This window comes from Copidosoma floridanum, unplaced genomic scaffold (assembly GCF_036245765.1).
Source record: "Copidosoma floridanum isolate Cflo_tuat_1 unplaced genomic scaffold, Cflo_Japanese_pri ptg000006l, whole genome shotgun sequence".
NCBI lineage: Eukaryota > Metazoa > Arthropoda > Insecta > Hymenoptera > Encyrtidae > Copidosoma > Copidosoma floridanum.
In genome coordinates this window covers 22,847,920-22,863,193 of record NW_028321883.1, presented here as the reverse complement: position 1 = coordinate 22,863,193, position 15,274 = coordinate 22,847,920, and the positions used below count along the sequence as shown (strand labels likewise).

General features: G+C 35.2%; 1 protein-coding gene across 1 annotated transcript in view; it reads left to right on the top strand.

The window, feature by feature from the left end:
- Dop2R (dopamine D2-like receptor) overlaps positions 1 to 15,274 on the top strand; it is a 219,942-nt gene that overhangs the window by 98,563 nt on the left and 106,105 nt on the right. The gene's annotated exons all lie outside the window — the stretch shown is intronic.

Below are 15,274 nucleotides of genomic sequence, written 5' to 3'. Positions count from 1 at the left end.
CCATTCGCATAAACGCGCGTAAACGCATCACTTCCAAAAATCTTGGAAGACAAGCCCCGTGAATTGACGAGCGATGATTTTCCCGGCAAGCGCGCTTTTGCACCAACAGAGTGCGTTTCAAGCATGAATAAAATATCCCGCAGAAAAAAAAAAAAAAGAAGAGGGTGAGAGTCGCGCGATCAAATCTTGCATGCATACTCTGCCACTCGGCTTTGGCTTCGCTCGCCGAGCAGAGGGAGGGATGATGATGGCAGGGAAATCTCTGCGAGGGCTTTGCCACGCGGTAAATTCCCGAGGAATATCGGGCTTGTGCGCTTACGTGGGCTGACACGCGTGGGAGTGTGTGCTCCTTCGGCTTTGGACAATCTTTCCTTTGGACTTGGGGGGCGAGAGATTTGGTTGGATCTCGAGTGATTCGGTGCCGGACTCGACGAGTGAGTTCCTACGTGACTGGGTCTTTTTTGTTTTTTTTTTTTTGTCTTGGGTCGAGTTTGGACGATTTAACTGAAACTCGAGCCGAGCTAGATATGGAGAGACGATGGCTTCGACAGAATATTTTCTCTGGTACTTCATTCGATCGACCAATTTATTAATGTTTGCTTAGAACACGTTGTCATTTAGAAATCGCGAGTGTGGACATGAGGTGGTATGGGGTAGTTTCATTGGTTTTTGAGAATACCTCTCATGGAAATTTTTACTCCAAGAATAATAGTTTTTGCTAGGAATATTATTTTACAACTACTTGTCGTTGAATGGTACTTGGAAAAAATTTTTCTACCCGAGGAAGAGCTTTGAAATTTTTTTAGTGGACAATCTTGGTTTCAAAGTGATAAAAAAAGCAACTAAGCACTTTTTAAATCGATTCTGGCCTTTTTTTCTCAATAAAGTTTATTCTTTCAGCTATAAAAATAGTTTTTTATTGGTACGTAATATTACGTTCTCATGAAATTATTTTCCAGCAAAAATGGTGCTATAAAATTTCTTTAGCGACCAAAGTTTGTTTCAGAGTACTTGAATAATCACTCGTCTAGATGGAGAGAAAAACTAGTTTCTACTGCGTATTCAAAATGCCCCCTTTTTGAGTTGAATTTAACGCGATCCGAGTTTATTTACACACACGGTTTTCAACCGATATCTCGTGAATCTTTTCGTACCCCCTTTGATAAATCGATTTTCCATTGAATATAGTGCTTATACCCCTCTAAGCACCATACAGAGCAGACGAGCAATCGATGCGTGGTATACGATAAGTTTCTCAAAAGATATGCTTTTTTTTCTTCTTAAATGCCAATTTTAAAGTTGAACGAATTGCACTTTATTTTTCATTTTAGAATACTGAAATGATAGAGTAAGTACTAAAATAAAAGCATGTCTGTGCATTGATGGGGGTGTTTTCAGAGATTATAGGCCTGGTTAAACCGACATCAAATTGGTACATACATCACCTATTCCTATTATTTTACAAACTCGTAGGATTTAATTTTAATTTCTATTCATTTTGAATTTAAAAATGTAACTCTATCCTTATAAACAATATTGAAAAAAAAAAAAAAAAAAAAAGTAAAATCGCCGTTGGAAAGAAGAGGTACGTAGTAGAAGCATGATTACATACTTTGTATGAATTTTTAGTGTTATTAATCTTTTTTTTCATGTGCTTTGTAAAATCGTCCTTTTTTTAAATTATAATAATAAACTTGTATTGTAATAAATGGGTTCTGAATCATTTAATGCTTCATCCCTACCTACCATTAAAATTTCTCTTATACCAGAAGTAATAATAAAAAAAACTATTTTTTTTTTATCAGTATTCTAAGGATGATTTGATAATCAAGAAGTGTTGTACAAGATATATTTATTTTGGTAGAGAACAAAAAAATAACACTGCTAGTATGAGATTAAGGAAAAAAATTTCCTAGTCTGCTGTAATTTCAAGATATTTCTTTCTTTGCGAAGTACAAACTAAGCTTGCCTGTTGTTTTTTTTTTTTACCATGCCACCCACATAACATTAATGAATTTTAGAAAAAATCGTGACAAATTAACAGGTAAACATTTTTGAAGCTCGTTTCATTCATTGCACAGGTGATTAATCAAACGTCGAATCCCTTGGGATCTTATCCTTTCTTGTAGTCCATTAAAAATTTCACAATCAGCTTAGTTTGGTTGAACTTGAAGGTGTTTTTTCACGAGTGTGAATTTTTAGTTGAAAAAAGGCCATAATTGTACACCAATAAAAGCTCAAAGAGCCAAACAGCTGTGAACAACTAGCTGACCAGAGCTACTTCATAGCGAGCAAGTACAGAGGAAAATTTTCTGCAAAGTAACAAATAGAAAAAAAAAAACAAAAAAAAAAAAAAAAAAAAAACGAGCACGTAAAAATGCGAAGAAAGAAGTCCCATTACTTCGTAAAAAGCTCTCCCGCGCTAATGACGCAAATTGGCTTCATCAAAGAACGTATTATACACCGACGCGTAGCGTCCGCTTCCTCCGGGTTCTTCCGCTAACAGCCGAGCCCGGCAACGCAATCAATTCCCTTTTCATTTATCGCGCGGCGGAAGCGCCTCCTCCTCGCTCGATTGTACTTCACGGCTGTAAAACTTTTCCACCAAAGGCGCACTGGTGTCGCTTCTCACGCGCGCCTCCACCGTGTGCGTTGAGCGCGGCTTTGGCAATAAAGTTTAGCAAAACCTCGTATACGCCTACACATCGGGTGCGTTTTATACATTTTTACCTATACCTGTAAAGGCTGCTTTTACGACCGACAATTTTTTTGTAGCTAAAGTCCTTTTTTTCCTTTTTTTTTTTTTTTCAACTCCCAGGTGAATGTAAAAGGGTGTCATACACCTGATACTCGTAGTCGTGGTTTACAACTGTTTTCGATAGGTTTATTTTGAAAGCTTTCTTAATCCACGTACTGTTTTTCTCGTGTAATTAAATTTTCTCGTTAAAAAGATTAGCAACTTGTGACAGTCAACATTGACTTTTTATACAATTTTACCAGCGCATCTTTCAATCGTAAGGTTTCAAATAACAATTACAAATTTGTATGAGAAAAAAAAAAAATCTCCTCGTGAAATAATGGAAGGAAAAAATCTTTCTGGCCAAATAAGCTCTCTACAGCGAGCTGACGAAATCCTTAATCACGTGTATGGATTTCTTCTGCCTATATAAAAGAGGCGCTTACCTCCAGCATAACAGCCCAAACTTTTTTTTTCCCTCCCCTGGACTACGTTTTTATTTCTCTCCCCATCGTAAAAGTATAGGTACGTACACAAAAAGTCCGATCGGCAGCCTCGCCATACCCTCCTCCACCTTTGCGCATTTTGGTCCTGAAAAGCGACGATAAGGAAAACTTATCGGTTGCTGCGTGACGGCCCGCGGCGGCGCCCCGTGTACATACACACACGTACTCCCCAAGCACGTCTACAATATGCAAGGCGACGATGATGACTTTGGTGAAAGTTTTGGGGTGCCTCCCCTCCGCGACCAACTCTTTGCTGTGTGAGTAACTTTCTCGAGGAGCCTTTGCTCGGTGGAGCCGAGAACTTCTCCGTTTGTGTGTATACCCACTGTTGCTTCGGGTACTTAAAATTTAAATTAATATTTGCGCTGCGTTTCAATATCGTGCTAAAAAGGTTTGAGGTGTTGAAAGGCTCTCGATGAATCGGGCTTGATACCTGTGATTTGAGGTAAAGCTGTCGCAAAGCTTGAAATTGGGCTTTGGGCTGAGGTGGTGCGGTCGCGGTATTTTATGTAAAAATTGGGTCGATTTGAAGGGTATGCGCTATGGGTGGGCCATTTTTAGGAGATATTCATACATTTGTAAAGCTTTAGCATTGCTTATGACTTAGAAAAGATTTTCTGCTTCCTAAAGTAGCCTGAATCTGTGTCGTATCATTGAAGGATACCGAAAAATCGGAAAAAGCTCTTCAAACTCAGGCCTGCCAAATTTTTCACGTTACAATCACAATATTCTGGGATTTTTTTTTTGTTTTTTTTTGTTTTGTTTACAAAAGTACATGATGTATTATAATGAAACAAACTTTTCTTACTCAATAAAAATTCATCGTTAATTCAATTTTTCAAAATTTCATAAAAATGGATGAAAAATGATTAAAAATAATAAGAAAAATGCGACTTTCAGTGCATGCAAGAATTTTTTTTATTTATATTTAGTTTAGTTACGTACATTTTTTAAAAATACGTTGTTTTTTGACACAGTTGTCACTTCATCTATAATAAGTAGATATTATTCTCAAGAATGCTTCCTTAGTCCATTTTTCTGGAGGTGACTATCCACCTTTAAGTCCACAGGACGATGAAAATGTATGTAATCGAGGGTTACCAGCTCTGTACGATGATATTTTTTGCTTCGCCTTTTGTATCTTTGATGAATGCAATGCTCTGGATTTGTTTAACGCGTTTGCTACTCTTTTCATTAGGTGCGAAAGCGTTGATTATTTTTTTGAAAGTCTTTTTGATCCCACAGTCAACTGTTCTCATTTTAATTTGGTTGTATAATCAACCTTTGAAATGAATTCCATCGAACTCCATTACAGACATTGGGTCATGTAATCAATATTTGCCATACACGTTTGAGTGCTAAATTAAATGTAAAATAGCCTGTACAACGTTGTTTTATTCAACGGGTATACTTCTAACGGTTGGTAAATATATTTTGTATACATATATGTTAGTAACCTCACTGTTCCTGGCATAATTGTTTTACAACTCTTTTATAACATCTTGAAATTTTTTTTGAGCCAATTACCCAACAAATGTATTGCAATGGCGAGTTATTTCATGAGCCAAGAAACAAAACATTTTTCTCGTAGTCGCAATCATTATAAGTGCTGGACTTGTAACGTAGACCAGAAGGTAAACATTTTATCCTTCCACTTTCACGCAACGTGCAAAACAACACCTTGAAGGGCAAAATCAAGTGAATCCAGCATCGAAATGCGGAAAAGGAAGCACACGGACGAGCGTAAGGTTCTAATTACAGACGAAGCTTTTGTTAACGGCCACCAATGGTTGAAAGAGCACCTTTTTGATACAACAGGGAGAGGGAAAGGATACAAAAAGCGAGTCCTGCAGAGTGTGGCAAAAACCAACCACCAGAGTTTAACAGAGTTCGCGGCAGGGACCTAAATATGAATGCGGTGCGGCGAAAATAAACAGAGGTAAGAGCGCGAAAGAAAACAGATAGGAACCGTGGTCACCTACACGCGACCGGGTATTGTAGAGAGAGAGGGGGGGGTAGTTTTTCACCCGACTAATCGGGGAAGTTTTCAGATACAGCTCAACAACAGCCGCGTCAATTATAGCTACGAGAAATGACGCTACTTTTGAGTCTCTTTTTCTTTGGTTCTCTTGTTCTTCTCTAGTTCTGTGCTTCGGACGCGAGGAAAATAAAAAAGAGTGCAATAAATGCCAGCGCTACGAATACCATTAGTCTCCTTGTGCTTGAGTTAATTAAGAAAACCAATTTTCGAGTGCTTTGTGTCGACTGCTCGTGCATTACTCTTGATCTTCTGCTTCCTTTTTCTTCTTCTTCTTCTACTCTCTCTCGCTTTAACTGCATGAAATGTGGACAAAGTCGGGAGCTGAGGCTTTTCATAGTGAAAATAAATGGGAAAATTTTATACGTCCTATTGCCGCTCTAAATAACCAGAGAGCAGTCTTATGTTGAGCGAGAAATTTTGATGTATATCTGCGGGATGTACGGAGATGGTTTTTTAAAATAATGTGCTTTGCTCAATAAACGGTTTGGACAGTTAAAGAATTTTTATTAACATCATTTAAATTTTTTGTGGGAAGGCAAACATTTATTCAATTTTTGATTCGACCCTTTCTTCCTCCTAATTTCTATTTTTGAACATTTTACTAAATAGCAAAATTTATTTAGTTTACAAAACTTTCCAGTTGACCAGAAAATTTATTCGTTTTTTTTTATAATCATACGAAAGCTAATGAATTTATTTACGTGAAGTTCCAAATTTTTTATGTATCTTTGTAACTAAGTGTTAACTAAATATTTAAATTAATAAAGCGTAGATATATATATATATATATAAATGTAATAACTACAATCAATCTGTTCATATTGTTAGTTTTGAAAAAAATTATCAATTTTTTACTGATCAAGGTTTTATAATCAAAGAATGAGACTTTGGTTCTTAAGAGCTGATGTCACGATTTTTGAATGCATTTTTATGTATTAAATGTGCATTTAAAAAAAAAAAAGAAAATCTATAAATTATACCAATGAAAAAAAAGGAAAAAAAAAAAAAGACTCAACTTCCTTTTTTTCTTTCCTCTTTGATTTATCGCTTCCGTAAATTTTACACGCGATCACTTGTCGAGTCATCGATGTTCTTTCTTTTTCCTTTTATCACTCCTCAAAATCATTTCTCTTAGCACTTCGACCGATAACAGAGTACGAGAAGATTATTGTAGGCACATGAGTGCTAAGCACAGCTGGAGGCCCGAAGCAGAATGAGATTGAAAATAAAAGAAATGGAAGACAAGAGGAACAAAAAAATTTCTCCAACAGAACTGTTACTCTGAGCTCGATCGATGTGAGATATTATCGCTTTGAATTGATGGTATGAAGTTTCTTTTTTCGGATCTGAAACTTGAAATCCGATAGCAAGTTGTACGCCTTTTATCGCTAGTTCATGCTTCTACAAGTAAAGTTTTCCACCTTTATTTTTTCTTTAGCTGTCAATAGTCTGATTATACATCTCTCATTTAATAAATTTATTGGTGATTTATTAGTAGAATGTGTATTTCAAGAATCTTAAAATACTCTGTAAACTTCTTGTTTCACTTTTCAATAAAAATTCCAAAAGCTTTACTATTCGTTCAGAAAAATTTTAATTTCGACCAGAACTAAAAATGACAAAAGTGTACGAGAAATTTTCAAGAATCCAAACTTTGGCAGTAAACAAATATTCATGTAGTTCAGCAGCAAGCAATACTCTATTTCATACGCTTATCTTTCATTTGATTTTTTTATTGGATAGGGCAAGGATAAAAGGGGCTTTGTAATCAGTATTTTTTTTTTTTAACTGAGATGCTTTTCATAAATGATAATGTTATTTAGTGTAAATGTTTTTCGTAAAACTGATTCAAAAATTAAAAATTTTAAATACCACTGAGATAAAGTTATTTTGCTCCCTTCACTGATTGATGACTGGTCTTACCTTAACAGTCTGTTTCTACTTAATTTTACAGAAAATGGTGATTTGCACTTCAGATTGCACGTATTTGTCACCATGGCCGTTGTATACGGTCTGATGCATTTTTCTTCCGTCATTGCATGATATTGTCTTTTTTTAAATTCCGTACATAACCACATGGATAGCAAAATATGCTGAACTTTGAGCTAAGGCAATTTTTCACATCATTTTTGAATTTCATCTAAAAATAAAAAAAAGATATAAGAAATGTGTATGAATGAACGTTTCATCAATAAAACCGTATCTTCAATATCTTTTAATACTTTTTGTTGGCACGTTTAATTAGCTGATTGATTATCTGCTCACGTTTGGATTGATATCTCCTGATAATGCATAGTGAACAACATTTTCGATGCACAATCACGATACCTTTTTATCCATTTTTATCCAGACACTGCGAAATTCAACTGCTTCAAAATATTTATAACGTTATAATATAAGTAACAACAAAGACTCTATGGTAATAATAAAACAATAAAAGCAATAACATAACCAATCGTTGAGTAAAGTCACGATGATATATTTTTAGTCATTTTTAATAGTCATTTATAGTTAATCTAGTTATTGAGGTATTTTTAATATATTAAATCATACCTTAAACGATTGATTTCCATGTATCGCAATCCTTTTTATTCGTAATACGAGTTGTTAAGACACATCTATTCGTCGAGATTTTTGAAAAATTAATTGAAGTAATATGACAGAGCTTCCTCGTATCAGTTTTTCGGGTCTATGGTTCTCTTTTGGATGCCTTTTTCTAAGATTAAATGAAAAAAAAAAAAAAAGTTGAGCTTCAGTTGTTTAATTGATCACGGCTTGGATAGCAAAAATCAGTTGATTCTCATTATTCAAAAATGTATGGTCATCCATGAAAGGAAAACTAACGATACCTCTGAACACCACATTACCAGTACCTACTATGCCTTCAAAAAGTATGGGCCACCTCGAAGAACAATTAAAATCTGGCGAGCTAACATGTCTTCGTCAACGTCATGTCAGCATATGAATGTTGTGTTATTAACAATATAGCCAGAGATAACCACGATTAAAAAAAAGAAGATAATTATTAAAAGTATGAAAAAAATGCAAACATCAAGAGCTTATTCGCATGTTTCGTCACTACGATCTGGACTTCATCACGATTTCGTTGGTTTCCTTTGACCGTTTTTTAATATAAAGGCAAAGTGGGCCGAGATAAAATGCACACTCATCGGCTGTAGCCGTTTGAAAAATATTCATATTTCAACGCACGGGTCGAGTTGGAAAAATTCACCTCGACCGTTTTTTCCATACGCCCCGCCCTCCTCGCACGCACGAAAATGCCGAGTGGGCAAACAATAGCCGCGTTAACGAGTGGAGAAAAAAAAAAGTTACATCGAGGCAACCGAAAAACCGAATGGAGCTGATGAAGAGTATATGGTAAAGTAACCGGAGGAGAACCCTCCCCCGCCCCTTTTTTGACAAAAGCAAATCTGTTCGTCTAACCTAATTTTCGAGGCAAGAGGGTGGGGGAGAATTTTTTTTTTCCTTGTATCCATGTACGTTTAACGGCTTTGACAACACGTGGAGGCTCGTCGTTTTCGTGCTGCATTTTTGGCTTTCCTTTTTACGTGCCATGTGTCCGTCACCCCGTCCATCCGGCCCGACTGCATTTGAAATTCAAATGCATGAGCGTGCAGGCTTTGTTTGAATGTATCCCTTTTTTTTCTTTTTTTTCCTCGTGTTTTTACACATTTTTCGCGTTTACATATTCTTTTCAAATGAAAATTTGCTCGCTCTGTTTGACGTTTGGGGAATTAACATTCCTCGGCGGGCAGTTGGGGACTACGCCACATGACGTGCGGGCAGGTTTTTATGATGCACGTGTGGCGGAGAATGCGATTTTTCGGCTCAAACGATTCATCCAATGTGAATCAAAATTCGTGAAATTTGTTTGGTAATATTTAAATGACAAGTGAGATCACGTGTCGGTTAAAAGTCTCGTGAAATCATTGGAAGTGAAATGATAATAATGAATCGGTCCCAGTAATTTGTTTAAAACTTTTCAACAGAGTTTGATTAAAAAAAAACACTTTTTTTACCATTTTATTTGTACGCAATATTTAAACATGGAAATTCTTCTATGATTGATTTTTGTTGTATTAGTCATGATTGACGAAATTTTCTTGAGACGGTACTTTTAACTAAACAAATGGAAAATGGCATATTCAAATAAATTCGAGGTAGCACTTATTCTCGATCCATTCGTGTAATGAATGTTAAAAAATATAATTTCTAAAAAAATGATTCACTAGCCTGACAAAAGTCAATATTTTTTTATTAAAAACAAACAATTTTAAAAATATTGTAAGTAAAATTGTTGTTTTCGTAAAAAATTACAAGTAATAACTACTTACTTCAAAGAACAGATTCATTGATGTATGAATTATTTATTTAAACAATATAAAGCCATCAATAAAGCTGTTTCGTCATTTGTTTATTTAAACTGATAAGCAATCGATAAATGATGAAAATTTAGGAACAAACAAATAGTTATCGTCGTGGCACACAAATAACTGAAGATCATAAAAAAAATAACAGGCATTTCAGGGCTACCGTCGACGACTCTTACTTCTACAGTGGATTTATGCACCCGGTAACTCTGTGTAGCCACTGTGACACAGCTTACGAAAATGACGACTAGCTACTTTAAAATCGGTGAAACGTCCGTCACCATTAAATTGATTTATCTCCATTTAAAATTTTGTTCATCATAGCCACTGGACGGCCTTCGTCAAAATGAATACGACTTCATCCATTTGAGTTTCTATTTAAAAACTGAATTAACGTTTTTATTATAAATTCTTTGCACATAAATTTGAACCTGTCCGAAACAAAATACAGCTGATGAAAAAACATTTTATATAATTTTTTTCAGTTGAAGGAGAATATTATCTTTGTACACAGTAGTGTTTATATAAAAAAACCATACGACAAAGACTTGTTTAAGCACAAAAACTGAAAGGAAATTTATTAAATTAATTTAAATTACGTACGTGGGCTTGATTTCTTGACTTTCCTCTTTTGAATGGGCTCATAATCGAAAAACAATCATTTTTTCAAAATTTTAAATAATTGCTTTACTGTTACAAAAAAAAAAAAAAAAAAAAAAAAAAAAAAAAAAAAAAAAAAAAAAAAAAAAAACCCTAAGTAAGTCATGTCACGTGGATCCTTCAAGATAAATACTATTCTTCCCTTTAATCATATAATAAAACGAGCTTCAAAAACATGTAAAAGAAAAACATATTAATTATTCGTAGAATCGCATGTAAAAATATACACTTCGAGTGCCTGTTCCATCGCACTTCAATCTCAGGGAAAGATACACCAACAGCTTGAAATCTCCAGGGTACCACGCCACATCACAGGATCTACTCCTCGTCGTTCCCAGTGGCAATTACTTCCTTTTTTTGTCCCTCCAACGCACGCGCACATACAAAATTGCCCACGCAATGGTTGCCCAGCCGAGCAAATAATCCATTGCTCATCCCTTTGTAACGGATGATTACGACCTGAAGCTCTTTTGCGAAAATGCAGCTGAAAATTTCCAGCAGAGTTCAAGAGAAAGGCTCGGATTTTCGGGTTACTGCCGTCGCACACCAGCATTCAACGGACCACAAGCTATATCACCCGTGATTTTCTCGCCTCACTCCGACGCCCTTGCCATATTATTTCACGTGTAATTCCACTATATGAAGCACGTATAAAATGTGTCCAGCGCAATTTGCGGTGCCACGAGCGTCCGCGCCAAAGTGTGTGTGTATGCAGGGCACACCGTCATACTCGCTCACACGTGCTCTCATCGAATTTGATGGTAAGTGATTTTATCTTATGGACGTGAGTTTTTTTTTGTTTTTTTTTTTTTTTTTCGGGTAACAGCGTGCGTTGGATGTTCCTTTTTGGGAAAAGACCAAAGCAGCGATATCGATTTTGGGTGAATGAGTTGTCAAATATACGTGTACGAGTTAAAACAAACGAGGGCCATTATCAAGTACTTTGTACATTTTTTTATGTAGCTCGTAACTCGACAAACGCGAGTAATAATTTGGTCGTTTCTTTGAAATCATTCGTAAATGCAACTAAAATCTCAAACGGTATCTAAAATTTCACAGAAACGTTCTGTTACTGAAATTTAAGGCGGTTCAACGATTTTTCTCAAAATGCAAATGAAGCAGTGAAACTTTTAACAACAAATATTTAAAGTATCTAAACTATTACGGAAAACAATAAATTGGCCTGTTTCTTATAGGCTGAGTTGATGGACTGATATACCAGAGACTTTATAACTTCCCTCAAAGAAATTCTAGAATCAATTCAATTTGGAATCATGTCAAAAAAGATATCTTACGCTCACTTTTTTTATGATAACTTTTAATGTTTACGTTGTTTTTTGTATTGCAAGTCTGTTAAGGCCAATTCCAACTAAATTTTCAGTACTTTTTTTTAAAGGCATTTTTTTGAGATTATTATTCAATCATTCGCTAATATGTCCTTCAGTTTAGAAATGTTAACCCGTTGTTGGGCACCCAAATGCGTTATAAATTTTAACGGTCCGTGTGTGCACCGAGTCGGTACTCGTTAATAAATCACTGATCGGGCACCAGCATAATCCTCTCCATCAGTGTAGAGCACGAGCGAGGGTGACGCGAAACGTTTAGTCCTCGCGAGTGGACAGTACAGTTATCGGCTGTCTCGGGACTTTAATCAGAGCTGGAATCAAATTGCGGTTCTTCCGGGTGTGCTTGTTTCTCGCTATCTCGTCTCGCACCCCCAATCTCCCGCTCGCTAGTCCTCCTGTCCTGTAAATTTTTTGCTCCTGCTTCGTTCACAAGCCACCGATCGTTTTGTTCCTCTTTTTTTTTTTTTTTTTTTTTTTTTTTGTTTTTTTTTCCTTTTTAATCAAAAACTATATACAGTCGACGGAAACCCGCTTGTAAACACACTCAGTTTAGATTGAATAATCCGTGACTCTACGTATGGACCCTTTTTTTCTGCCCAGTGTTTGCAAGCTCAAGCCTTCGTTTGGCCAACAAACGTTGTAATTATATACGGGCGAATCGGGTGCACGTTGATTGTTCATTTAACGTTTCATGTTTTTGTAAGCTTGTGTTTTTTTTTTTTTTTTTTCCTCTTGTTTTTTTTTTCAAAGATACCTTTTGAATATTTTAATTGAAAATCTAAGTGCGCTTACTTTAAGTATTTGTATCAAGGATTTTGTGCTCATTAAAATACTCATTTGGTACACTGCAGCTGAAAAGTTGAAGTATTTTCCGGGCAACGTCAAACGTTTATCTTACAGATCGGTACTGTAATTTAAATTCCAATTTATTTTATCTAGCAGTTTCAAAGTGATGATGTTCTTAGCTACTTCAAAATAAAATCTGTGTTGTATGATGGATATGGTTTTTTTTTTGTGATCGAAACTTAATTTACGTATCAATATGATACGACTCGATCGCATCTAAAATCAAAAAATTGTTTATACACAATCTAGAGTCTACCATGTAAAGTTAACGTTTACGTTTTTAATTTTTAAATATAATTTTTTTTACTGTTGCAAATGATGATTATCGCTATTTCAGAATGCAATTGTAAGATAATATAATTTTCATCTAATTAAAATGTGAACTTCAAAATTTATTCCTGCATTATCTATGTATACTTTGGATGAGTCCATCTGTAACAACATATCCTGAGAAGATAGCTTTTTTAATGATGCTGTAGTTGCAACATGATTGTTTAATATTTCGTGTAACGAGTTCTTTGATATTGCATACAAAAGCTTTTACCACTGAAAAAAATGAGTGTTGTAATTATTCCTTTGGGGCATTTTTGACGTTTTCGATCTCTTTTCTCCATCTAAAGTAAATCGTCTTCATTGAAACAAACGAAATTACACTTTGAAGACAGTTTAATATTTGTTGGGAGCAAACGCATCTCAGCATTTTTTTTTTATTTTTCACGATTTTTCCTCTCTCTAGTTTCTAACTCGGTATATTTTTTTCTGCTGCCTGAAACTCCTCTGGAAAAGGAAATCCAATTTGTGGGTGGATCTATGTCTGCCAGTGTTTGTGCCCCTTATCTCGTGACTATTGACTCAAAAACGGATAGCTCGGAAAATCTCTAGCTTTAAAAGTGTCATGTGTTTGTCTTAAAATCAGAAAACTCTATATGAGTAAAATTTGCGTAAACGATAACTTTTACAAGATAAATTTAAATAATTGTATAATTATTTTAATATATCTGTATTTTATTAATTTTGTACAAACAATAAGATTATAATAATGTCTGAATAAGTAGAATGACCGAATACAAGTAGTACAAACTGAATATGGTCCGACAGATGCATTAACAGATTTTTGGATTGGAAGTAAATAAATTTACACTGCTTCGTCTTTTATTGTTCAAATTTTCAATAGTTTGAAAATAATCTGTAAAATTGTTAAAAAAGTCAGTAATACCAGTCGAATTTAAAGGAACGTCAGAAGAAGAACTTGAAGGAGTTCATATTTATTTGGGACTTACCATTTTCTGACAAGAATACGAGTGGTAGATTGTGTAATTGCCAAATGCATAAGAAAATATTAAAATTAAGCTTGGAACCATTAACCATTACAATTTCACCTTTTGAGGTTGATAGGACTTACTGTTGGTAACTACAGTTCTCGAATTTTTCAAGCTTTCGAGTGGCCATCGTTGCTACTTGGAAGATATAAAATTAAATAACGTTTTTTTTGTTTTGCTAAATCTGTTTACTGTTTAGAATGACTTCTTTTCTCTGATCTTTGATGGATCATAATATTTTACATAAAAGTTTACCCATCATGCCAAAACCTCCGTTACTTTAAGCAAACGGATCGAAAGGTAAATGTTTAAAAAATGAGTGATATCAAGTCGGAGAAGGGCAGCTGACCAACTGACATAAATTTAGATAACTATAGTGACCTCCCAAAAAATTCAGACAAACGAGGGACCTGTCGAGAAAAATAGTTTAAACAGACGGACGGAGAAGAAAAATGTTGTTGGGAGTAAAAAAGTGGATTGACGTAAATTTATAAAACCTCAATGTACGCACTGGTGGGTTTCTTGTGATTGATTGAATCGAATACGTCTCTGAGCAATGTCTTGCTGACAGCGCAGACTCGTCATTCTCACGCGTGTGATGTGCACACAAACCACCGAGCAGGTACCATACAGATAATAAAAAAAAAAGTTAAGAAACACCGAATTCTATAAATCACGAAAAATCAACAAGTACTATAGAAGCAAGTGATATAAATCACTCCTTTCGTGATACACAACATTCATTTGGAATTTTTTTATCTCCTACAACCGCTATTCAAGATATTTATGCGAGAACGTGCCTTTTTTGTGTTTTCCTGCTAATCTGTCCATTGAAACTGTCGTGTCAATCCATTGACTTTTCTTACTATTTATCGTATCATTTTGATCTTTTAAAAAAAAAAAAAAATCAGTAAAGTCAGCTACAGTTAAATTAAAAAAAAAAAAGTTAAAATGTGTATTCCGTTTTTTACTTTATAAATCAAAACGACATTGTACAAAAGTCACAAGTCATAAAAGTTAAAAAGTAGCAAGTGCACTTCACAACTATTTTCTACGATTTCAGGCAGAAGTAAAGATTAAGCGGGAAAAAAGTCAGAAACATGGAAAATACTAGCACACCGTGAGAACTGTCGTCAAGTAGAAAAAAAGAGCGTGTAGCCGAGTGAAATAAAAAAAAAAAAAAAAAAAAAAAAAAGAAAAAAAAAAGAAAGGAAAACACGAGAAATAAGAAAAACAGGCACCGAGGCGTGAAAAAGAAGTGTTACACGTCCTGTTACGCGTGCCTCAGGCTTCCGTAAGATTTTCGCTCGCGATTCGTAAAAAAGATCAACCAGTCGAGCCGTCAGTTCGGCTTCCTCAACTTTTCTTTGTAAGTGAATTCTTGTGTACACGCGTACCCTACCCCAAGCAAAGTTTGCAATATTCCCT